Source organism: Triturus cristatus, chromosome 9 (assembly GCF_964204655.1).
Source record: "Triturus cristatus chromosome 9, aTriCri1.1, whole genome shotgun sequence".
Lineage (NCBI taxonomy): Eukaryota > Metazoa > Chordata > Amphibia > Caudata > Salamandridae > Triturus > Triturus cristatus.
This window is the reverse complement of record NC_140592.1, coordinates 152,705,396-152,730,210: the sequence shown is the minus strand read 5'-3', so window position 1 is coordinate 152,730,210 and position 24,815 is coordinate 152,705,396. Positions and strand designations below refer to the sequence as shown.

General features: G+C 41.3%; 1 protein-coding gene across 5 annotated transcripts in view; it reads left to right on the top strand.

Annotated features, from left to right (window-relative positions):
• Positions 1-24,815, top strand: part of CHDH (choline dehydrogenase) — a 178,399-nt gene that overhangs the window by 16,805 nt on the left and 136,779 nt on the right. The window contains exon 1 of one of the 5 annotated variants that reach the window (XM_085624626.1): positions 14,480-15,045. The exons of 2 other annotated variants lie outside the window; for them this stretch is intronic. The gene's annotated coding sequence lies outside the window, so the exon portion shown is untranslated. Of the gene's footprint in view, positions 1-14,479; positions 15,046-15,564; positions 15,626-24,815 lie in introns of those variants that run through there. 2 more of the 5 variants (XM_085624627.1, XM_085624631.1) reach the window with 2 other exon arrangements.

The window sequence follows — 24,815 nt, the reverse complement described above, 5'->3', positions numbered from 1 at the left end:
TTGGGTAAAGCTCCCGCTCCCAAAGAGGTAGCTAAAAATCTGGGCATTAAGCTTGATAACAAACTCACTTTGCAGACCCATGTTAACACCATTTCTGGGTCATGCTATCACATTCTAAGTTTACTTAGAAGAGTTTTTCCATTGCTTCCAGTATCCACCAGGAAGACTCTAATTCAGGCCTTGCTCATGAGCAAGATTGATTACTGCAATGCCCTTCTTCTCTCTGCTCATGCTGCCTCCTTGGACAAACTGCAGGTCATTCAAAATACTGCTGCTCGCCTGGTTACGAATTCTCCGGCCAGAACCCCTTCTCTGCCTTTACTGCATGTATTACATTGGTTGCCAATAAGAAAAAGAGTGCAATTCAAAACAGGTTGCATGATTTTCAAGGCTCTAAATGAGCTGAGTCCCTGCTACCTAACAAAGAAACTAAAGGCCTACAATCCTATATCCTCACTCAGATCAGGATCAAAAACTTTTCTCGCTGTTCCCAGAATATATAAAGCCCGTTCTGGCGGCAGGGCCTTTTCGTACCTGGCCCCTTTGTTTTGGAACAGCCTCCCACATTATCTTCGTATGAAAATGTCCCTCTTCTGTTTTAGAAAGTTGATGAAAACATACCTCTTCTAGTTCAAGATAGACTGTTGTTGCAAGCGCAGAGATACCCTAAGGGGTGATTCAGCGCTATATAAAATTATAAATAAATAAATACACGTGGGACTAAAATGCTAATTGCATGGCAAATAATTAAATGATTAACTGTGGTACGCAAACTAACTTTAGAATGTGGTGAAATGGAGAATTGCACGATTCATGTTGCTTTTGTGATGGTTTGTGCTTCCAGCTCTGCAGAATGGGGAGTATTATTGCTTTAAATGTTGCTACAAGCTAGGAAAATACTAATATATATTGGGATTAGTGCAGGTTTAAACATTAGAATCTTCATTTCTATATATTAATTACTGTTATGTCTGTTTTTGCTTAAGTTGACTTTCGAGCATACTAGGCCGCAGTACTTAAGATGGCGTTCTGAAGTTGCCACCGTCATGTGAGCGCGATGTCTAGTGTGCAGACTCGGATGGCTCTCGAGATCTCCAAGCGACCTCCGACGAGAACCAAAGTGTTCCTTGTCAAGAATAGGAACATAGAGGACTGCCAAGATGAAGACTGGTGTGAATGACCGAGGGGACAATGAAGGACCTGTACAAGAAGGCTTGCATGTTGTTACTTCGGAACTTTTGCCTGTGAATTACCAAAAAGAATACAATTGAGAAATGTCATGCCCGGTCTCATGGGAAACAGGCAAACCTGGGAACATTCAGGAGGCTTACAAGTCGCAGAGAGTTTAGCCAATCAGAACACTTTCTACCCCTAAATTTGTTGCACATTGACCTAAAAGTAAGGAGGAAAAGGGTATTAAAGTCGGGGATTTGGAAGAGGGGGTTGCTGAGTGTTTGATTTGCTGGGTCGTTGGTTCGATCGTCCGATCATTTGGCTGATTCGTGGGGACTGCATCGAGTTGAAGGAGATTTCCTGGTTTGCCTGGGTTTTCTTTGATTACAAGAGGACGATGCCATCAGAAGGGTTTTGATTATTGCTGTGGGTTGACGGGTTCTTCTGCAGATGGTCGCAGAGACTGGGATAATATTCGGGGTGGTCGGAAGGTCGCCAATGTTGAACAATTAGGTAAATATAAATGTTATGTCAATTTTATGTTAAAGATCAAAGATTGGAAGTCTCTCAAATCGAGAAACTATTTGAACTGTAATCCTGAATATTCCAATACAGAGTGAACTAAATTAGATAAACTAAATTTGATTAACAAAATGAGTTTGTGATTCTTTAATAAGCGATTGAAAGCTAACTAAATGGTTCCGAAGCTTTAATGTGTTTTAGCTGGTTCTAAATCACCATCAACCAGTCCAACTAATTGGTCCATCGACCAAGTGGTGGAGTTCCTTGATGTTAAAGTTAGGATTCTATAGGTACAGATGTATATAATGTAAAGGAATTACTCTTGATAGGTAACAAGGTACCCCCACATGTCCAGCGCTGCTTTTTCTCCTGTGCGCAGATTCAAGTGAGACGTAGGAGTGTTGGTGTTATGGGCCCCACCAATGAATGAATGTATGAATGAGTTAGTGTGGTGAAGAGTCTGTGACATAGGGAGAATATGTAAATTTGCCCTTTTCCGCTGGAGCAGTTTTCTGGTAGCAGAGCTATGGTTATTTTTGGCTAGTTTGGTGATTAGTAATGGGTTTTATTGCATTGGTTTGGTGATTATTGATTTATGTTTTAACACTTTATGTTGAGTCGTATTGCGTTTTATGTTGTCAATTGTTTGGAAGACTTCCGGGAAGTAGGAAGTTGGTTGGCCTGTATGTAGACGGGGAAAAAGTGTGGCAAGTGAACTCGCACTGCGCATTGTCTGGTTACCCTGTATGTAGATGGGGAAATGTGTGCCTAGTGAAGTCGCACAACGCATTGTCTGGTTTCGAGTTGATAACATCGTCGTGTGTTATCGGTAGGGACATTTTCTCTGTGAACGTGCGTGAGCGAAATAGCAACAGGTTCTCTCGTGAAACTCTGGCCTTAATCCTCAGGAGCAGTGCAGTCTCCACATGTGTTTTATCCCCAGAGAAACTGTTAGCCTTTTTGCTTGTTAGAAGGGTAAGGTAGAGGGAAGTGCTACTTTATCGGAGAAACTGAATAATTCTGTGGTAGGGTAGAGGTAAGCGCTGCCTACTGGAAATACAGAGTTCTTGTGTAAATGAACAAAACTATCCCATTGGATTAGCAAAACAGGCAGTGGTGGTGTCTTTATGTTGTTACTAACAGATTTGAGTAAAGAAAACGTAAGAAAAGTTTGCCGATAAAATTTTGTAAAGGAGGGGTCAGCAGAAGCAGGAGTAGCGTGAAAAGCTGAAGTCAGAAAGATCGCGCTGGAATTGGCCAGCTGTAAAGAGACGAAGCCTTCACGGATTGGTGCGTTGGTGTGAGCCGCGCTAGGAGTGGAGAATTTGCCAGTGTGACGTAGACGCCTTGGATTGGTGCGTTAGTGTGAGTCGCGCTGGGATTGGAGAACATATGGAATAGTCACAAGGGAAGTGATTGGTGATTTATAGATAAAGTGACAAATCTATGCAACTTTTATTCCCTCAAACAATGAAGACTCTAAGGTTTGGGAAAACGTAGCTCCTCACCCTGCGGCTCACAACTACTTAGATAGTCTGTCACCATTCTCCGAAGATCAAGTGGCTAAAGCCATGACAGAAGTTAAGGCAGGATCTCCATCAGACCCATGCCCACACTTCATTTTCTCTCGTTTAGTGTCAGTGCTGTGTTCCCAGGTCACCAAAGCCCTCAATCAATCGTTAGAGCTTGCTTTCTTCCCAGATATCTGGAAAAAAACAGTTGTTTCCCCCTTTTAAAGAAGCCAGGTCTCGAAATTTACGACCCAGCCAACTATAGGCCAATCTCCCAACTACCATACCTATCTACGGTTTTAGAGAAATTGGTGCTGGACCCTTCACAAACTGGATTTAGGGCGAACAACCGCACTGAGGCTACTCTGCTAGCTGTGTCAGATAATATTAGGTCTCTAGTTGACCAGGGCAAAGCTGTAGCACTGATCCTCTTGGACCTTACTGCGGCTTTCGACACTATCTCACAACAAAGTACTACAAATTCTGCACGAAAAAGGACTTTGTTCAAAAGCTCTAGCATGGTTCGCGTCTTTCCTTAAAAACCGAACCCAGATAATTCAAATGGGTCCTTACTCCTCCACTGCTAAAAGAATTGATTGAGTACCACAGAGAGCTACTCTGAGCCCCTACTCTTTTCAATATATATGTTTCTTCCTTAGCAGATATCAGCAGGAAATGGGGCTTTGATATATGCTCCTATGCTGATGACACACAATTGATAATTCCCCTGTTCGACAGGCTGACAAAAGTAGATACTAAAGATAATCTCATCAACTGTCTTACAGAAATTACAAATTGGATGTCTGGACATAGTTTAAAACTTAATGCCAGAAAATCAGAGATCTTACTATTCGGAGGAGCTCAAGCAATTTGGGATAATAGTTGGTGGCCCCAGGCATTGGGAACTGCTCCTGAACCGAGGCAGGCTGCCAAGAATTTGGGTTTCATCTTTGATGATGCCTTATCCATGCAGAATCAAGTACGACTACTATGCGGGAAAAACTTCGCCACATTAAAACTTCTTAGAAGATTTTTTCCATGGATCCCTTTAAACTGTAGGAAAACGGTGACACCGGCACTTCTTGTGAGTATACTGGACTATAGCAGTGCATTGTATGTGGGCATGGCTAACTATCTTTTTACTAGACTACAAGTGGTCCAAAATGCTGCTGCTAAACTGATATGCAACAAGAGTAGATATAGTTCAGCCTCCTTCTGTATGAAGGAATTACACTGGCTACCTGTACGCCAAAGAGCCAACTTTAAGCTCATGTGCTATGCACATAGAACCCTATATAAAACAGGTCCACAAATCCTACATGGCAAATTTAAATTTCATGTACCTTTGCGCAATCTGAGATCCCGCCATCAGGCACTGGCATCAGTCAGGCGTACGACTAAAGCCAAGATGGGTGGCCGAGCGTTCTCAAAATCAGCAGCGGTCATCTGGAATAAACTCCCTCCAGAACTACGCCTGACTGAAGATTACCTAATGTTTAGAAAGAAACTAAAAACACATCTATTCCCCAGTTACTAAGCTGATAATTGGAATCTTGTTTCTGCCTGCACTCAGTTATGTTTCAGCGCCGTGATGTCCCTTGGGATGAATGTTGTGCTCTACAAATACAAATTTGAAAAGTCTAGTGATTCAACTACGAAAATTTAAAATGATGTACTACGATCCACCTGAGAAAGAGAAAAAATCATGGTTTGGGAAAATTAAAAACCTATTTAAAAAGGGTAAGCCGATTGTGACGAGGGAAGGACAGATGCTTCCTCCACCGAAATCACCTGCATCTTTTATGGTAGCGAAATATGGGTACCATACATGTATTTGGCTAGAGAATTGGGCAAAGTATACAAAAGAGGATGGAGTTCTAGTGTTTCCAGAAAGTGGTTTGTTTAGTGTGGCTGTATTGAGAAACTTAAGAGAAAGAATGATGAGGTTAGAACCGAGACCTAGATCTACTCAGTTCGAGGCTTTGACGGAGTGGGAAGAAGAGATGTATGAAAGGGAACGCCATAGGAGTGGAAGAAGGTATAATTATAGGTTTGGTAGACAGTGTGGGCAAGAAAGTCATGAGGACTGACTGAGAAGATGGCGGAATGCAAACATGACTGATGGTATGTTTCCTTTGAGAAATACTGAAGAGACCAGTGACAAAGTGTACAGAAAAGAGAAACAATACAGGGTCAGAATGGTATAAATATGGTGTGAGTGAATCGGAGGATGAAGTGCTAGAGGACATGTTTTATAAAAATCCTCCCCGTATCAACCAAATTCTACATTGCTGACGCAGAGTGCGCCGGTGAAAGAAACCTTGACAAATAAAAATCTTGAGCAAACGCCATCTGATTTAGGGAAAAGTAATCCATTTGGAGACTGAAATGACACAACCTGTTAGGACTGGAAATGAAAATTCGGTTGAACTAGCTAGATCTACTCTGGAATTAACTGAGAAAATTCGAGAATTAACCAAAAATATGGAAGCAGTGACTGTACCTGTAACTATAGGGCCGGTGATGACTGTCTTTGATAAACAGAAAGATAGTGAGCATTGTTTAACAGTTCCCTACAATTGTAGTAAACGAATCGAGACAGAAAGAAGTGGATCTGGAGGGAATGCATGGAAAAATATGGCAGGAACATCATGTTTAAGTACTCCTAAAAATCTGACTGTAAATCAAAGTCCAGCGAGTAAGACGCTGATGACAACAGAATCGGCAACAGAAACCCCAGATTGAAATACAGATAGAATAAGAAGTGAAACCATCCCTGTAGGTCCCACTTCTGAAGAATTAAGTGATTGGTTAAGAAGTTTGCAGCGAAAAGATACAGAACCTCAACCTTTAGATGTGGCAAAATTAAAAGTAACCTTGGAAGAATTAATAGTACAGACTATTCCAACTGAAAAATTAATAGCATAGGACGAGGAGCTAATGTTTCTCTGCAAAAGTATAACGTGGAGAGCGAGGAGTTTGCATGAGAAACTGGAAGAGACAGCAAGTGAAATGGGTATTGACTTTGAGAAAATAAGATCATTACAGAAATCATATAGAGTAGATTTTTCTGAAAAGCATATTGAAAATCTGAATACTGCGGGAAGATTGACTCAAATTAAAGAACTGATTTACCTTGTTGAGGAAATGGGGTGATGTATATAGGTGGAAAAGTAGATGGTTCCTAAACAGAGAGCATTTCCAGTAAGAGAAATGGAGCCAGTAGTAACTGAATGTCCCATGAGGGAAATCCCAGGAGGGGGGTTATGCACATGTTCCCTGGACTAGGCAGGATATTTTGTCATTTACCAATGATTTCCCCAGGTTAAGAGAAAAACCAGTTGAAGGGACCGACCGGTAGAAAGGTTTGTTAAATTGTCGAAAGTGTTGTGGATAGATCTGAATGGTCTTTTTGATATACTTGTACTTGCAGATTTATGGGCAGAATGTAAATTTACAATAGGTTGACCAACTCAAGAGTACCCTTGGGATCCTAAGACGGGAGTCCCTGATCCAGAGGTAATGAGGAAATATGAACAGGTAATTACTTTTTTGAAAAATAAAGTGCCGCCAAAAGAAACTGATTGGGTAAAAATTGTTAGAACTCACCAAGAAGTTAAAGAATCTGTTCATGCTTACTATGAAATGTTAAATTTAGCTTTTAAGCAATACAGTGGTGATGAGAAATTAAGTGAGAAGGATTTAAGTCATTTTGTATATCGATTTGTTTATGGTTTAAGACCTGAGGTAAGCGAAATGATCAAACAGCATACAGTGGATTGGCAGAATAAAAAGATAGATGAAGTGTTACGACATGCAAAATATTTTAGTGATGAAATCGAAGCCAAACAACGCAAACTGAAAGAGAAGGCGATGTGGGCACAAGTTAAGGTAGCAGAGAGACAAGAAGCCCAGTTGATTGAGCAAGCTAATGGTATGGGCCAAGTTAGACAAAAACCTAATATTGGAAAAGGAAAGGGACAAATCAGCTTAGAGGAAGCAAAAAAGAAATGGCCATGTCATAATTGCGGAAAATTAGGGCATTGGAAATCCAAGTGTAAATTGCCCCCGAGTGCTAATGGTGATAATGCATCATTGAATCCACAGGTGCAGAATGAGGTGAGGTGTCAACCGCCGCGACAGCAGCAGGTTGTAACCCAACAGTGTCAGGTGCCAAAGCCACCCTTTCCACAGAGCGAAAATCCTCAGAGATACAGTAATGAGTGAAGGATGATGTGGATCATGACTGTTTGAAAGTGCTTGATTTTTGCACTAAGCCGCGTCCGGATATAAAAGATGTGCCTCTGAAAGAAAGTGACTATGTGATGTTTGTGGATGGGTCATGTCTAAGAACTGAAGAGGGAATTCTGAGTGCTGCATATGCAGTATGTACTGTAGCGGCTGTGTTGGAAGCGTCTTGCCTGAAAGGAGTAAAATCAGCTCAGGTTGCTGAATTGTTTGCACTGACCCGAGCATGCAGGTTGGGAAAGAACCTGTGAGTCACTGTGGTTACCGATAGTCCGTATGGGTTTGGAGTGGTGCATGATTTTGGACAGATTTGGTCTCAAAGAGGGTTCTTGACGTCGAGTGGAACGCCAATCAAAGGCTGAAGTGGTTGGAAAATTGTTTGAGGCGATACAGCTGCCTAAGCAAATTGCAGTTGTAAAATGTGCGGCCCATTCAAAGGGTACAGATTACGTGTCAGCGGGCAACGAATTTGCGAATGACATAGCGATGTATTGTGCGCGGAACCAAAATTCCTTGAATCGGGAAAAGGAAATGAACACATGTCCCTTGCTTTTTACTAACACTGTGAGTACCTGGGATGAGGTGAGGCAGTTACAGGAAGAGGCAGGAGATGAGGAAAACAAACAGTGGCTAAAATCAGGATGTGCACCACGTGAGGTGGACAAGGTTTGGGTTTTTCGTGATGTAAGACCAGTAATGCCTGATAGCATGATCTCGATCATGGCACGGATGTACCATGGACAGGCACATATAGGTAGGGATGTCATAATTAGACTTTTCAAACAGACCTGGTATAATGCCAAGTTCCGGCTTGTAGCTGAAAGCCTTTGTCAAAGATGCCTTATATGTCAGCAATATAATCCAGGAAGAAAAACGGTGGTGAGTTTGGGAACTATAGGACGGGAGGGAGGTCCTTTTACCAGAATGCAGATTGATTTCATTGAAATGCCCCCATGTAATCGGCTAAAATATGTCCTAGTAATTGTCTGCCTGTTTTCCCGTTGGGTGGAAGCTTACCCGACCAGAAGGAGCGATGGAGTTACTGTAGCGAAACTCCTATTGAGAGAGGTCATTCGTAGATTTGGTTTCCCAGTAACGATTGAATCAGATAGAAGAAAGCATTTTCAGAATGAAATTATAAAATTGATTTGTGAAGCATCGAATGTACAACAGAAACTACATTGTGCCTTTCGCCCAAAGGCTTCTGGAGTGGTGGAACAAATGAAGGGCACCATTAAAAACAGATTAGGAAAAATGTGTTTGGCCACAAGTCTATAATTGCCAGATGTCTTGCCTCTTGTGCTCATGACTATTAGGTCGATTCCTGATAGGAACACTGGCCTGAGCCCCCATGAAATTATTATGGGTAGAGCAATGAGACATGTTTTCATTCCTGTCAACAAACTACTGCCTATATCTGATGACTTCGTTTTAGATTATTGCTAGGGGTTGGCTGATACCGTTCATTCTGTGTTTCATCAGGTTGGACCAGATGCAACCACCCTTGAAAAGAAGCCAGCTCATGATTTGAGTCCTGGAGACTGGGTACGAATCAAAGTACATAGAAGGAGAAATAGTCTGGTCCCACCCTGAGGGAAACCACGTCAAGTGATTCTGACCACGACGACTGCTGTGAAGTGTGCCAAGGTAAAGAATTGGATCCATGCTAATCATACTCTTCGAATCCCTGGTCCTATAAATAAACCTGAGGAAGAGTATTTGGAAGAGTCTGATACCAGTTTTGAGTCCGAATCAGAAGAAACAAGAACAAGACAAACCTCAAGAACGGGAGAGGCGGATTTGAGCCACGTTGCGGAGCCGGTGAATATACCACTAAGGAGACAACTGGAAATTTCAAACACTAGCTCCGAATCAGAGACTGAACAGGTGGGATTACAAGAGAGGATAAAAGAAAATATTGAGGAAACTGAACAAGAAATTTTCAATGAAGAAGCACCGAGTGCAAAAACAAGAGAAATTCCGCCTGAAATCATAGAAATAGAAGGTGAGGAATTAGATACAGAGAGTGAGGGTAAGATTATTGCGGAAGAACCCCGAGGAGGTGTAGGGACGACACACATCCAGGTAGAAAAAGGGACAGTTAGTCAGCAGGAAGATTGTGTGGAAGAAACATGAGGAGGGATAAACGTAGATAGAGATTCTGAGGTCCTGAGAACTAAATCCAAAGAAAGTAAGTCAAACCGATACGGAATCTGAAGAAAGTGAAGGAGAAGGCCAAGGAGGACGAACTTTGAGGAAAAGAGCTTGGAAAAAATAGCGAGGTGAGAAGGGGAACAGGTTAAAGAGACCGTTGAAAGAGGAAATTTGGCCTAATAAACTTAAGAGATTGAGATACCGACTAACGAGAATAATATCATCTAACACTGAACAAGTGAATGAAGTTTCTAGTCAAGAGAAATCAGAACACACTGATCAGGCACACTTGAAAGGAGCAAAGAGGATAAAGAAACCAAACCAGAAGTACAAGTCACCAGAGTGGACGTATGTGGCACTTCCTGATATACAGGAGGAAGCAGACAGCCAAGGAAGTCTAGGAGTGACTGTACAGGAAGTGGTTGAAGAAGAAGAAGATTCGGAAATCCTAAGAGTTATCTTATCTGATATCAGAGAAGAGATGGATGATCAGGAAGTTCTGAACCAAGATTGTGAAAACCGAGACAAAGACGATCCATGAACGGATTGAAGTGACAAGGAAAGACGCCAAGAATTAAAAAGTTGGACAAGACACGTAACTGAAAGAACCAAGTAGGCACTCAAAGCCTTAGGTTTAGACAAAATTAAATTGTGAATGAAAAGAGGCTAAGTCAAAAGACACTTATCTTTTCCGTAATGGCAAACACAGAAGGTAGAAAACCTACATGTGGGTTTCTCCAGAGATGTAAAATGTGTTTTTGTTGTACAGAATTACTAATGCTTGTGTGGATCATCTTCGCAATAACGGTTTCATTTAAAGTAACATTTGAAAGGGTAGAAAACCACACCGAGAACAGGACTAATAGAGAAGAGGTTTATGATACTCCTGTTACTAAACTGATAGAACAGATTTCAGTAAGGATAAGTCTATAAATGATTTTTCTAATAATGTTTTTTCAAAGTTGCTGTACGAATATGTAAAGACTATGGAAGTTAGGGATTGCTATGTTTGTATGCAGTTACCTGCATCGGTGTCCGAAGGTGTCACCTATCATCACTTCCCTTTGACATATGGGATAACTTGTAGTGTATTAGCAAGCTTGTTCTATAGAACAGGGAAATTAGAATATTATTATACTGATGTAGATAATGTTTGCTCACAGATACCTGTAGTCCCCGAACTAAACAAGGTGATTCCTGGTAGAATTTTAGGTGAATTTTTCTTAGAAACTAGAGAATTAACTTTAGAAGAAGTGTTTAAGAATAATCTTACTTGAGAAAAGAAGAAAAACATTCCTGAACATGGTAGAGGAGGGGAGAATTAAGATGCAAAGAAAAGTGTCTGGGGAAAAGATGGAAACAACATTTTGGGATGCTGAAAAGGAAAACCATTTAAAGGGAGAAATACATCCTGCAATGGCTTTGGATTGGCCTCAGAGAGGGAAATTGTGCATCAGTAGAGATAACACTGCTTATGATAATTACTTTGTAGGTGCAAGTGAATGCCATGATGTATATATAATCATGGGAGAATGGGGATTTAAAGGAGGAAATGATCCGGTATTCCCTGGAATATATTACATCTGTGGGAAAAGGGCTTATTATAGGTTACTGGACCACTGGTATGGTACATGCTACCTAAGCCTGGTCTTACCAAAAATATTTCATGTGGGAAGAGGAGAGGACGGTTTGCACGAAATAGGTAGACAACTAACACGTAGAAGGAGGGAGAGTTGGTCAGAAGTTATAGGGGATATTTTTGGAGCACTGATACCAGCCGTTCCAATATCTCTGAATGCACATAAAATTAGAAAATTGTCTACAGTTGTGGATCGGTTATCGACAAGCACAGCTGGATGGTTCTTAATGGTAAATACCGAAATGGTTGCCATGAGAGCCATGATTATGCAAAATCAACTTGCCCTTGATATTATATTAGCCAACGAGGGAGGAGTCTGTGGAATGCTGAAGGTACAACATTGCTGTACTTGTATTCCTGACGAGAGCCAAAATTTAAAGAGATACATTAAGAATATAACTGATTTGCATGAGGAAATTGTTCCATTGGAGGTTGAAAGTATTTGGGAGAAACTTGGTAAAAGTTTTTCTACTATAAACGGTTTATTAACAAAATTAGGTAGTTCATTTGTAGGTAAAATACTAATACCAGTGACTTGTGTGGTAATACTGATTCTGATTTTAAGATTAGGGTGTGTATGTATAAAAAGAAGAAAATTACAAAATAGAATAAAAAGAGAAATTGCGAAAAGAAAGGAGAAGGAAATAAGAGAAAGAGAAGTAGGAGATATAGAACTAGAAGAATGGAAAGAAAACGTGTACAAGAAAATAAGAGAAGATGAGATGGGAGACACTATGATGTAACGTAACAAAATGTAAGGGAACTGAGTAATCATTTCCGCGAAAATTCTTGACATTTATTGGGATTTGTGGTGATGTTAAAAATCACCAAGGGGGGATTGATGGAGCCGGTAAAGCAAAATTTTGTATACCTCCATTATTTTGCATGAAATTTAATTACGTAATCATTCTAAATATTAACTTGTACTAATTAGTGTAAAGTGGCATCAGTAATCAACATCTGAACCTTAATAAACACGAGATACACGTGGGACTAAAATGCTAATTGCATGGCAAATAATTAAATGATTAACTGTGGTATGCAAACTAACTTTAGAATGTGGTGAAATAGAGAATTGCACGAATCCTGTTGCTTTTGTGATGGTTTGTGCTTCCAGTGCTGCAGAATGGTGAGTATTATTGCTTTAAATGTTGGTACAAGCTAGGAAAATACTAATATATATTGGGATTAGTGCGGGTTTAAACATTAGAATCTTCCTTTCTATATATTAATTACTGTTATGTCTGTTTTTGCTTAAGTTGGCATTCTGGCCTACTAGGCCGCAGTACTTAAGATGGCGTTCTGAAGTTGCCACCGTCATGTGAGCGCGATGTCTACTGCGCAGACTCGGATGGCTCTGGAGATCTCCGACGAGAACCGAAGTGTTCCTTGTCAAGAATAGGAACATGGAGGACTGCCAAGATGAAGACTTGTGTGAATGACCGAGGGGACAATGAAGGACCTGTACAAGAAGGCTTGCATGTTGTTACTTCGGAACTTTTGCCTGTGAATTACCAAAAAAAATACAATTGAGAAATGTCATGCCTAGTCTCATGGGAAACAGGCAAACCTGGGAACATTCAGTAGACTTACAAGTTGCAGAGAGTTTAGCCAATCAGAACAAATCCTACCCCTAAATTTGTTGCACATTGACCTAAAAGTAAGGAGGAAAAGGGTGTAAAAGTCGGGGATCTGGAAGAGGGGGTTGCTGAGTGGTTGATTTGCTGGTTCGTTGGTTCGATCGTCCGGTCATTTGGCTGATTCGTGGGGACTGCGTCGAGCTGAAGCAGATTTCCTGGTTTACCTGGGTTTTCTTTGATTACAAGAGGACGATTTCATCAGAAGGGTTTTGATTATTGCTGTGGGTTGACGGGTTCTTCTGGAGATGGTCGCAGAGACTGGGATAATATTCGGGGTGGTCGAAAGGTCGCCAATGTTAAAAAATTTGGCAAATATAAGCGTTATGTCCATTTTATGTTAAAGATCAAAGATTGGAAGTCTCTCAAATAGAGAAATTATTTGAACTGTAATCCTGAATATTCCAATACAGAGTGAACTAAATTAGATAAACTAAATTTGATTAACAAGAAATTAGTTTGTGATTCTTTAATAAGGTATTGAAAGCTAACTGAATGGTTCCGAAGCTTTAAATGTGTTTTAGCTGGTTCTAAATCACCATCAACCACTCCAACTAATTGGTCCATCAACCAAGTGGTGGAGTGCCTTGCTGTTAAAGTTAGGATTCTATAGGTACAGATGTATATAATGTAAAGGAATTACTCCTGATAGGTAACAAAGTACCCCTACATGTCCAGCGCTTCTTTTTCTCCTGTGCGCAGATTCGAGTGAGACGTATGAGTGTTGGTGTTATGGGCTCCACCAATGAATGAATGTATGAATGAGTTAGTGTGGTGACGAGTCTGTGAAATAGGGAGAATATGTAAATTTGCCCTTTTCCGATGGAGCACTGGGAAAGCAAGCCCATTTATGGTGACCAATTAAGAGTGGGCAGGGTTCGCATTAGCACTGTTTCCCTAGAGTTTCCTGTTTATGAATATGATGAGGAAGAGTAGGACCAAGAGTAATGTAGATCACTGGTCAGTAATATGTACTTTACAAGGTCGCTGGATTTTCAGCCAGTATCACCCTTTGAAGTTACTGACACCGGGGATGTTAAGAGCACCCTCAGAAATGAGGAATTACCAAGGGTTTCATGAATAAATCAGCCAACTCCCTGGTTATTCCTACCAAGTTTAACCACAAGATGCTTGCTTCTTTCCACAGTGGTAGTCCCTGTGTGAAATAAGACATTAGTTCCAAAACGATCTAGAAGTCCTTGTAATTTGCAGAAATGTAATTTCCCCTATATTAACTTATATAAAGAAGAGTACGTTTAGCCAAAAAAAAGTGTAAAAGTGTTCCAACTTGTTTGACCGCCTTCGAGCTTCAATTGGGTGTCAAAATATGGCCTTTCTATTTGCCTTTTTAATTCGGGGTCAGAGGTCAACATTCGTGTACAGGAACCTGCTATATCCAGAACCTGTGTGTGCATCTGAGAATAAGCCTTACTATGCTTTTATTGGTGGTAAATGGGAAGATACTCCCTTTTTTGACGCCATGTTTGCCTAAAGCCTTCGTCAATCGTTTCACATTCAGTGGAGTAGTGCAGCTTGCTTCATTCGCTTTTATTGTCTCGCTGGCGCATAATAGTTTACAGCATTGCGGAAGTGTTCATTCTGAACGTTGACTAAACAAGGTCTTCTCCGTTCTCCATTTATAATCCCGTTTTGTTGTGTGTGCTTTCAGTGGGCATTTGAATTCGACAACCCGCAGGATGTTTAACGTAAAAACGACAACAATTTCCAGCTGTTCCCTTCTTAATGTAACCGGATACCCCAGACACAATTGACAGGAACGTGGTTTGTAATTCCGAATTGCTTGCAAAGAGTTGTACTGTTCCTTTAAGAACCACGCCTCCCAACAGTTACTCAGGACTGGATGTACCACTCGTCACAGATTCCTGACGGCAGGGGCAAGCTTGGAATTACGCAACGTCTTCTCCAATTTCGAGAGAGACTCATTTCATTTTTTTAACTAAATGTTGCGCTTGTAAAAATGTTTTCTCGACGTTAGTATTGCCTCCAGTAACTTATGAGGTGAGCATTACGTGTCACTCGAGCGTCGTTTCGTTTTGTTATCGAGTTTTTCAACTGCAAGGAGGAGGTATAATTTAAACAAGCTGAAAACAGCGTGTAAACCCGTGTTGTCCTTCGAGTCAGACCTACTAAAACCTCAAAGGTAATCCTGTCGCACGTGACCCGACCAGGGTTTATAACTAGATTGCGTTGCGTGTTGTTGCATGTATCATGATTATTTGCGAGGGTTTACACCTATATAATGTCTGCATGATTTGAGCTTTCGTATTTCAGATGCATACCATGGTAAATTAACATCTCAGAAGTTCCCATTTGTACGTTATTGTAATATCGGCTAGCGAAACTTTTAACTTGTCAATAATATATTCATTATATGTGATGTGCTTGATCCATTCGCTAGGTTGCTGAATAAAATCCTGGATGTCTGGTACGAAATGCAATAGGAAAATGCAAACGCAGATGTAGCATAAAAATGGCCTTTTAGTATATGCAAAGTTCTCTTTGCAGCAGCCCACGTTAGTTTCATACAGCTCCGTCTGAGTGCACCAACTAAGATCATTATAACCTGGCATTTCCCATGGCTCGGCTGTTATCCAAGAAGTATCCATTTTTAGAGCTTAAACATGCCTGTGGTGGTCTTGCTTTCTTACTCTTAGGATTTAGTACAGAGTTGGCTGGCCTACAGGGCAATGAGGAAGTGGCCTGATGCGCTTGTCTGACAGGTTAGTGTGTGTGACTTCTTTTGGCTGATGTGGGTCTGTTTTAAAGTTTGGTGAACCTGTTTTTAAGGTTGATTTCCCTGATATTATTGTAAACATTGCCTGCAAAAAGCCGAAATCCTTGCAGTCTTCCATACCCGACAAAATACCTGTTCAGCGTTTCTGTACAGGGAAATAAACTTTACCACACAGTCATTACCATGCAATGCCTTTACCATGCAAGTCTTTACCACTCATATGCCTTTACCACGCATATCTGTACAACGAAATTGTAAGTATATTGCAGGTAAGTGGAACCCCTTTATTTGTGTATATATTATAGGAATTAGTGTAAGGGCATTTTAAGGGTTTAATGGTGGGTAAGGGAATTGGGTGATTTCAGGGTTTAGGGGTGGGCAAGGGTATCCGTCCTCAAAAAATCATAAAATGTTTACCAGACCTGCAGGTCTAATGACTTAAACAATATACTCTACCTAATTGCAATGCTGATGGCCCATAAACTGGTTTCAAATTATGTGATCCTGGGCAAATGTTTTAACTCATTGAGTCGCCATTTTCTTCATTATCACATATGAAAGCATCTTCAAATACTCGAGTACAGCATGTCTGCTGTACAGAAAACTCATTTGTTTGAGTTAATAGACTAAACATTTGCTCCATATGTAATACAAATCTAGCCACATATCAGACACACATGACCCTGATTTGCCTCTTAGTTCATTAACAGTATTGTCATCAGGGTGGGGGCATGACATTTCTAAAATTATGTTTAAAAGCTATCACTTTTAATAAATACATAATCAAGCATGAAGTGGTAACAAAATGTCATTTGTAATCGACAGATTTTACTATTTTGCATTAGCCACAACATTTCCCACTGACAAGCGATTTTACTGATAAAACTAATAGTGTACAAACAATGTTTGGAAATAGTTTCTGCAAATATTTGGCATTTGTTAATCACCAAGTAAAGTGTTCTGATTTGTTTTGCTCCTATTTAAATCTTTGTTTGCATAACACTTCTGAATTACAGTAAAGGTGCTTTCGTAATTCCTGATATATTTAGAAATGTTTGTACTGCTCATTTACAAGCTATTTAAATGGTGTGTGTTAAAAAAAAAATTATGCCCTACAGCCTTTTGTTTCAAAATGATTGTTCAGTTCACTTGACAAAAACCTCTAACTGTAGCAAGAGAAAGAAAAGTGAACAGCGTTTTCCAGGAAAAGATAAACAGCAATTAGTAAACACACAAATTGACATCTGGCCCCGTAAAATCACAAAATTATTAATACACCTGCAGATCTTGTGACTTGAATAACCGACATGACCTAGAAGGAATGCACTTGACCCCTAAACCTGTCCCAATTGTGTGATCCTAGGCAAATACTTTATTTTTTCAAGTTACCTTTTTTCATTATTAAATGGGAGAGCACCTTCAAATATGTGAGCGCACCATGTTCGCTGTCCAAAAAGGCTTATGTTTGATTTAATAGACAATGTTTACAGTGTATAATAAAATCTAGCCTACATAATAGGTACACATGACCTCTCACTTCCCTCTTGGTTCATGACATGCAGTTTTACTGATAACACTTATAGAGTACAAACAGTAATGGGGAAATTGTGTTCCAGCAAATATATCATTTGCACATCACCAAGTAATGTGTTTAGATTTGTTTTGATTCTATTAAAATATTTGCTTCTATCACACATTAGAATTTTAAAAAAGTGCTTTCCCGACTTCCGAAATATATTTTGAAATATTTGTACAGTTCATTTACAAGGTATTTAAATGCTTTTTTAGAAACAAAACTCTCATCCTATAGCCTTTCATTGAACACAGCATGACTGTCAGACAGTTCACTTTACTTTTCTTTCTCTGACTGCAGTTAGAGGAATTTGTAAACACATTCTCCACTCCAGGATAAAATAAAGAACAATTTGTAAGAAGACGTAATCTGACATCTGACCTCTGTCTCTGGATTCACATCAAATGTAACAAGATTTAAAGGCACCTTTATTGTTTTTTCTCTTTTCTTAATTATAAAGAGCACCTGTTCTTTGTCAGCTGGAGTCTCTCACCAGACCTATTCTTTGTCCCAGTCTGATCCTGTTAGTGGACAGTATTTATGTTACTTGCAGCCCATCATCTCCTGAGTCTGGTGGCAACTCTAGGCACAGATGGGGAGGCCTAATGATTTACACAAGATGACACCATTCCACAGGGAGATAGACAAAAGAAAGCTGGATCCCTTATCAGTGACTCAGTTGATTTAGGCCGGAAGTACAGTGATTTGCATAGGATCACATGTTTGTCATTTTGAAAATATGGAGTCAACCTAGGTCCTTATAGATGAGGTGCACTGCCCTGGCCTGCACCTTTAAATGGATGAACCAGGCGCAGACTAGGCCACTGCACCTTAGCACAATGAATGTGCTGTTTCCAGCTCAGCCGCAAACTTGTACCTGCCCTGGGGGCAGCTCTCTAGTGAAAGGTGGGCCTCTTTTCACCGTGGCGTTGGCAGCCTGGGCTGCTTTTGAAAGGGGTACAGAGTCTCCTGCATGCAGACAATGAGTGGCTGCCCCCTCCTGCAGGGGAATGTGCACCCCCTTTCAAGGAGCACCTTTGGGGGAGCCGTACTGTCTGTCCACCTCCTCTTTCTGGCACTGCGAATGCCCCCAACAGCTTCCAGTCTGTGTCTATTACATGGTTTATGCAAAGAGGCAAGTGTTTCCTCATTTGCGTGGGAGTGTAACCTTGAGATTGCACCAGCACTACATGTGCCCTAGTACAGTTTGTATTATAGAAGGGGTCGCACAACTGCATGCTGTCCCTTGTTTAATACCAAGGTGCCCTTGGGGATACAAACGTATATGCCCCTTCGCCACCTCCGACCCCAGTCAATTTTGATAATGCAGCCTAGTCTACTAATCCAACATCTGCTATTTAGCCTCTGAACCATATCTCATACCATATTCGTGTTCTAGGGTTGGTATATGTAAATGAAATTCTGCCGTGTGGGTTTCACAATGAAGGAATGCTACCTTATATATCTCATGATGCCAAGAAGTCACTAAACAAGTATTTGGACAGGCCTCTTCCGAAATTACCACCTTGTCACATTCAGTTAAATGTTAGACTCTGAGCTATTGATTCTTTGCAACTTTTAGCCTAGATGCAGTTAGTACTGTGTATGCTTCACTTAAGCATTGGACAGAACTGTCTGACCGTAAGATAAAGGGTAGTTTTCGGCCCTGTGTGAGCTGATTTAGTGGCCTAGGCAGAGTCGTTTTATAATGTTTATTTATACCATTAGATATGCTGTTTAGTTCAACCCTATTCCAAGAACTGAGATACCCAAATACACAGCTTGGTCCAAGCAATTTTTTTGATGTGCCTCAAAATGTACCATTTACTCCAAAGTGCCGTTAGTGATTATTGTGGTGATATGTACTTTTGGCATGTGTCCCAACACATAAAGGAGAAAAAAAGGTGGTGTGGTAGTTCTTTGGTGTAAAGCATTTTGTTCAACAAATCGGAAGTACCAACAACAACAAACACCATGGGGTGTTAACCTGGCTTACTGGTGAATGTGCGACACTACATTTGTCCCCAAATTAGAGTGTGACTTTAAACATCAATGAAAACTGTCCCAATAACACACCGGTTGCAACAGCAACCCATAGCCTCTCAGGATCATTTGATGAGTTGGTGTGCTATAGTTATGCACACGAAAAGCCACAGATACAATATTTACCTACTCTTTCTACAAATGTTTGTCCATCTCAAGCCTATCTCTCGACACACCCCAAAATGTGATGAGATGTCCTCACACACCACCAGGTGCCGTGTTTTATTTTAGGACCACCCTCGCTCTTCAAAAACCCTGGGATTGAAGTGCGGGCCGACACTTTATAGAAAAAGAGGCGCTTCTGCCTGTCTCTTGAACCTGTGATATGAATTCATAAAAAAACAAACCATTGTTCCCTGTAGCAAGCGCGTGTGAGCGGACGCACACACTCCCTTTCCCCAGCACGCACACACTCTACCAAAGCCCGCACTTAAATGCTGCTTACAGGACCAAGAGGTGGTTTGTGAGTGGCATGACAAAATGCTCACTTTCTTGGAGCTGAATTGCTGTGACGGCGAGTTTACAATGCCGGGTTGAAGAACAGAATGCATGTGAAAGGACTTGCAAAGTCTTTCTCTTACCTGCATGGGTTTTGCTGCAGTGGATGACAGAGCTCGGAACAGTGAGTTAATATGCTGCTTTCATTATAATTGTCGAGAGGGCGCCTGCAAGGATTCTGCAGCAACAGCGGCCTTTGGGAGCCTGATGCAGGAATGGCTGGATGTATTGTTGGCAGTGGCGCTGATAAAACTTAATATTTAGTATCTGTTGTAAAGCACTGGGTAAAACTGCTCAAAGTAAAAGGGGTATGCTGCCTGTCACCAAAATCTAATCATATCCTTTAAGAAAAAAACTTGTCTTGTGTTTGATTTAATAGCTTATAAAGTAGCGCTATCTAAAATAAGAATCTAGGCCACATAGTCTGCATGTATGAAACTGGCTTGCCTCTTTTTTCACTTATAGCATGGTCATCAGGGCTCAGGTAAAAAGATTTTGCAGTTCATATTTAAAAACTCCCACTTTTTAGAAATACTTTGCAAATAAACTGATGTGCGATGGTGAAATGCTTCTTCACTATCTTGAATCTTGAAGACAATGTATAGTCTAACATAATGTTTGTTGCACAATTTAGACGTCAAATATTTGCAGGGCTCGGCTCGTACAGCGGCTCTTAGAGCCAGAGCCGATCCTTGGCTCAGCTCTCCCTGTTAATTTGTTGGCTTACCAACCTCTATTCACTACCCACTCTGTATTGGACTGCAGACAGTTGTTCATTTGTTCTCCATCCTGTTCTATGGCACAGAGCGCCCGCTCCTTAGTCTGGTTCATGTGTCAAGTGTGCTGCCAGCTTAAGGAGAACTCATACTTGTCACCTTGGCTTTAAGTGGGATGAAAAAGTGGGGAATCTCAAAAAAGGGGCGCAGCAAAATCAAGTTTAACTGTTTACTTGGGGTTTTTTGATGGCTAGGTGGTCTTTAAAGTGCCCCAATCACCTGCTTACCTACAAGGACTGCCTTTTCATGTACTTCCGCCCTATTTAAGGTGCTTTGTATCTCATTCACACGATTTTTCTTATGATCACAGTTACAATGGCATCATTGCTTGGTGCGCTCTTCTGACAGGCATTTGTCAGGATGGAACACAGGATCATTTTGTGGCATGCAATCCTGTCGGTGCCACTATAAATATGGACTGACCTTTGTCATCCATCACAACTCCTAGGTCTCTAGGTATCTGAAAAAAAATAATCACACCATTTAAAATACATAGGCTGAAAGTGAAACAAACAAAAGCATGCACATTTGCATGCCTTAATTGTGGGTGTGACACTGCACTTGTGTATCACACCATCCAAACTGTAATGATGTGGGACCAGCTAACTTCCCTCCTACCCTAAATATGGCTCATATCCCTGGGAGAAAGGGCGCAGGAACCCCTGTAGTCACACACCATGTAAGAAGGAAATCACAATAATTATTACCATTGTTGTCTCCTTAATAAAGAATTTATCAAAAGGCTTTGTTGAGAGACCTGCTACCCACCCCCTACCCACTTACTACTCCAAGGTGTGGCCCTCGTGGATCAAATAGTCGTGCTTGCTCCTTCCTCCCGCTGGTCACAAGCGAGGAGTGAAAGCTTAGTTTATATATCCCCTTAAACACCCATCTGATTGGTGGAGTGTTTCACAAGTGACCGTTCTCAGATGTATTTAGTTTTTTAAATAATAATCACATACGAGGTACTGCCGTAAGCAAGTATCCCTCGTTAAACATAATACACAGCTGCTGTTAGTCATGCTTTGTCAAACAGCGATATCGCTATCTGTTGCAATCTCCTTACTTGGTGCGCCTGCCATTGGTATATTGGGCGTACCTGTTTCTCATCCGCAATGAAGCGGCACCCCCCTCCCCCACCCCACCCCCCGAGGCAGGCATGCGCTACTTGGCTGGAGTGTGTAGGTCAAATGTGGGGGTATCCTTCCCTAATGTGTACAGATACATGTGGGCCTTTTAAGCCAGTAGTGCCAGTGCATCAATGCAAACACGGCGCTGCTTGTGCCTAAACATGGATTCTGAATACCTGGAAGCCTCCTCCCACATACTGAATCATGGAAGTTTGAGCACTGTTGAGCCACAAGTTATTTAAGGCCATTCTAATGGTTAAAACCGGGCTACAATTGCCTGTAAGTTCATTATTGTGTTCAAGAGTCATACCCACATGTATTTTTCCATGAACTGGAATCATTCAAAACTGCCAAATATGTGTGCTTGTGATCCCACCAGTTTCAGAAGAATTTCAGGGCAAGTACATGGTCCTGGTAGAATATGCACATCAATTCTCTAGCAACAATATGTGTATGTAGTGCCAATTGGTAGAGTCAGAGAGTCAAGTCATAGCTGTAACCATGGTGTTTCATTGTTAAGGCCACTCTTCCATGATCTTATGCCATACACCCACCTCTGCTCCTGTGTGAACAGTTTCTTGGTGATATCTGGGGCCTTTGACACCACCTTTTCCAGTACCACCCAGGAGAGGTCACCATCATTGTGGTTAGCTTCCAAGTTATGTTGTATAGTTTGGTGTTATTCTTTTTGGACCATATAATGCTACAATGCTCATTTAGTCCTACCTTTATTTTGTGAGTTTCCATGCCAACATGTAGCAGGCTGCAGGGGCAGGTGATCAAGTTTACCACGTTTTCACTGTTACAGTTTTTTGGTGTCATCAGGACCCATGGTCTCCCTGTCTTGATGTCTACTTCCTTTGTTGATGCGGTGAAGCGACACGCTGCACAGTTCCCACAGGGGTAGTGACCCACCAGGAGTTGGTTGTTACAGAGAGTTGTTTGTGGTGAAACCTCAGTTTCTTGTGTTTTAGTGTTTCCGAGCATATCCTGTATGTTTGTGTTGCATTTAAATGCAAAGAGTGGGGGGATCATTGTTTGGTTCCACTATTAGTATCGTCCAATGTGTTTTTTAATGATGCTCTGTACTCTGTTGGAAACAGGGGAATATATAGTCACACAGGCAATCCTGTCAGTCTATGGTTTCTGGTGTGTTTCTAGGAGTGACTTTCTATTGTTGTTCTTTGCCCTTTTTTGCGCTTTGGCGCTTTCTTAACTGTTTTGCTTGGGTAGTTGCATGCCAGTAACTTTGTCTCCAGGGTGGTAGCCTGGATTCAAAGTATCTAGTGAGGAGCAGTTGCGCCTTCATTGTAGGAACTGGCCCACTGGAAGGTTATTGAAAAAGGCTCTTGGGTGCAACCTTTAATTTATCATAAGGCTATTTCTGTCTTGTCACCTTATTGTGTACCCTTGTCTCAATGCTACTGTGCCCAATAGTGATCACTAAATCCAAAAACGCTGCCTCTTCTTTACAGATTTTGTGTGTGAACCTCAAGTGTCTGTCTCTGTAGTTGACCCAGTTGGCAAACTCTACTTACTGCTGTTCACTACCGTGCCATATTATTAGTACATTGTCGATATATCGACACCAAAGCTTAATGTTATCTCTGTATGGGTTATCCAGGGTGCTAATATGGTCCACCTCAAACTGATGCACCTAGAGGCAGGCCACACTAAGGGTGAAGGTACTCCCCATTGATGTCCCCTGTATCTGATGGTAAATCACCTCAAATAAATTCACAGTGAGTGCTAGTTCTGCGCACTCCATCACAAAGTTCCACTCTGTGATTGCCAGAATTCCTTCAACTACCTCCAGCATGCGCCTTTGTGGGATATATAGCACTTCCATAACCACCGTTATAAACATATCCTAGGCACAAGACATCCTTTGTGTCAGGTAGATACTAGCAATACTTTTTGACAATGGGTTTCAGGAACCAGTCACAAAATTGTGACAATGGTTCCAGTAATAAACAAATTCCCGAGACAACGGGTCTCCCTGGGGGTGGTAGTCTTTGCTGGTGAATTTTTGGTAGGGTATAAAACCTCAGGATCATAGGACTTTGCACCAATGAGGAATTCTGCCTCTTGTTTTGCAGTCCGGTCAGGGGTTTGTGCTTCCTCTACCATTGTGTTAATCATGTTGGTTAACCTATGAGTGGGGTCCCCGGTCAGGATCTCATAACTGTCTCTACATGAGAGGAGTGGCTGGCATTCAGTTTCGTACATGACTTTATTCATGACAACTATTGCTCCACTCTTCTAAGCTGGTTTTATGATCAATCCTGTGTTCTTCTAAAGCCATGTACAACACTGAATGCCAGTGTCTTCTCTCAGATATAGTGGCACTGGCAGGATTGTATGCCACAAAATGATCCCATGTTCCATCCTGACAAATGCCACAAGAGGCAAAAACATGTTGACGATTTGAGTGGTGATGGGGTACTTGTTCTCCTAGTCTCCACACTTGTTTTTTAACGCCAAGTGAAATCTCTCTTAATATAAAATGTAGTTTGTTGCGTCACATTGTTTTTTAATGAATTCATATCACAGGTACAAGAGTCCGGTAGAAGTGCTTCCGGTAGAAGTGCTTCCTTTACTATAAAGTGTAGACCCGCTCTTCATCAATTGGCGTTTTTGGAGAGTCCTACGATGAAGCGTGACACCTGGTGGTGTGTGAGGACATCCTGTCACATTTTTGTATGTTTTGAGAGATAGGCTTGAGATGGACAAACATTTGTAAAGAGTAGGTAAATAATGTTTTGGGTTTCTTTTTCTGTTCATAACAGTTGCGATTAGAGGCCAGCTCACCCTATAGACCCCATTGCCGCTGGTTTCCTACCGTGGAGAGTCTCCAAGGTTTTTGTGGTTTGATGGTATGCTATAGTATCAGCTTGCATGCCAATGCAGAGCTGACCGGGAAGACACACCTAGTTTGGGTAAGAGTTGTGTAAATTCTTCTGCACAAAAGGGCATAGTGCCCATTCAGGGTTGTTCCCTGGAGAATGTGCTTTGAATAGAACTTTGCTCAAGGTGTGCATGAATCTTGCTGTTTCCCCATTGGTGTAGACCACCTAGGAGTGATCGTGCTGTAATGTATATTGAGTGAGCCCACTTTTGGCTTAGGAATGGGGGACCATTATAAGTTTCCAGTTA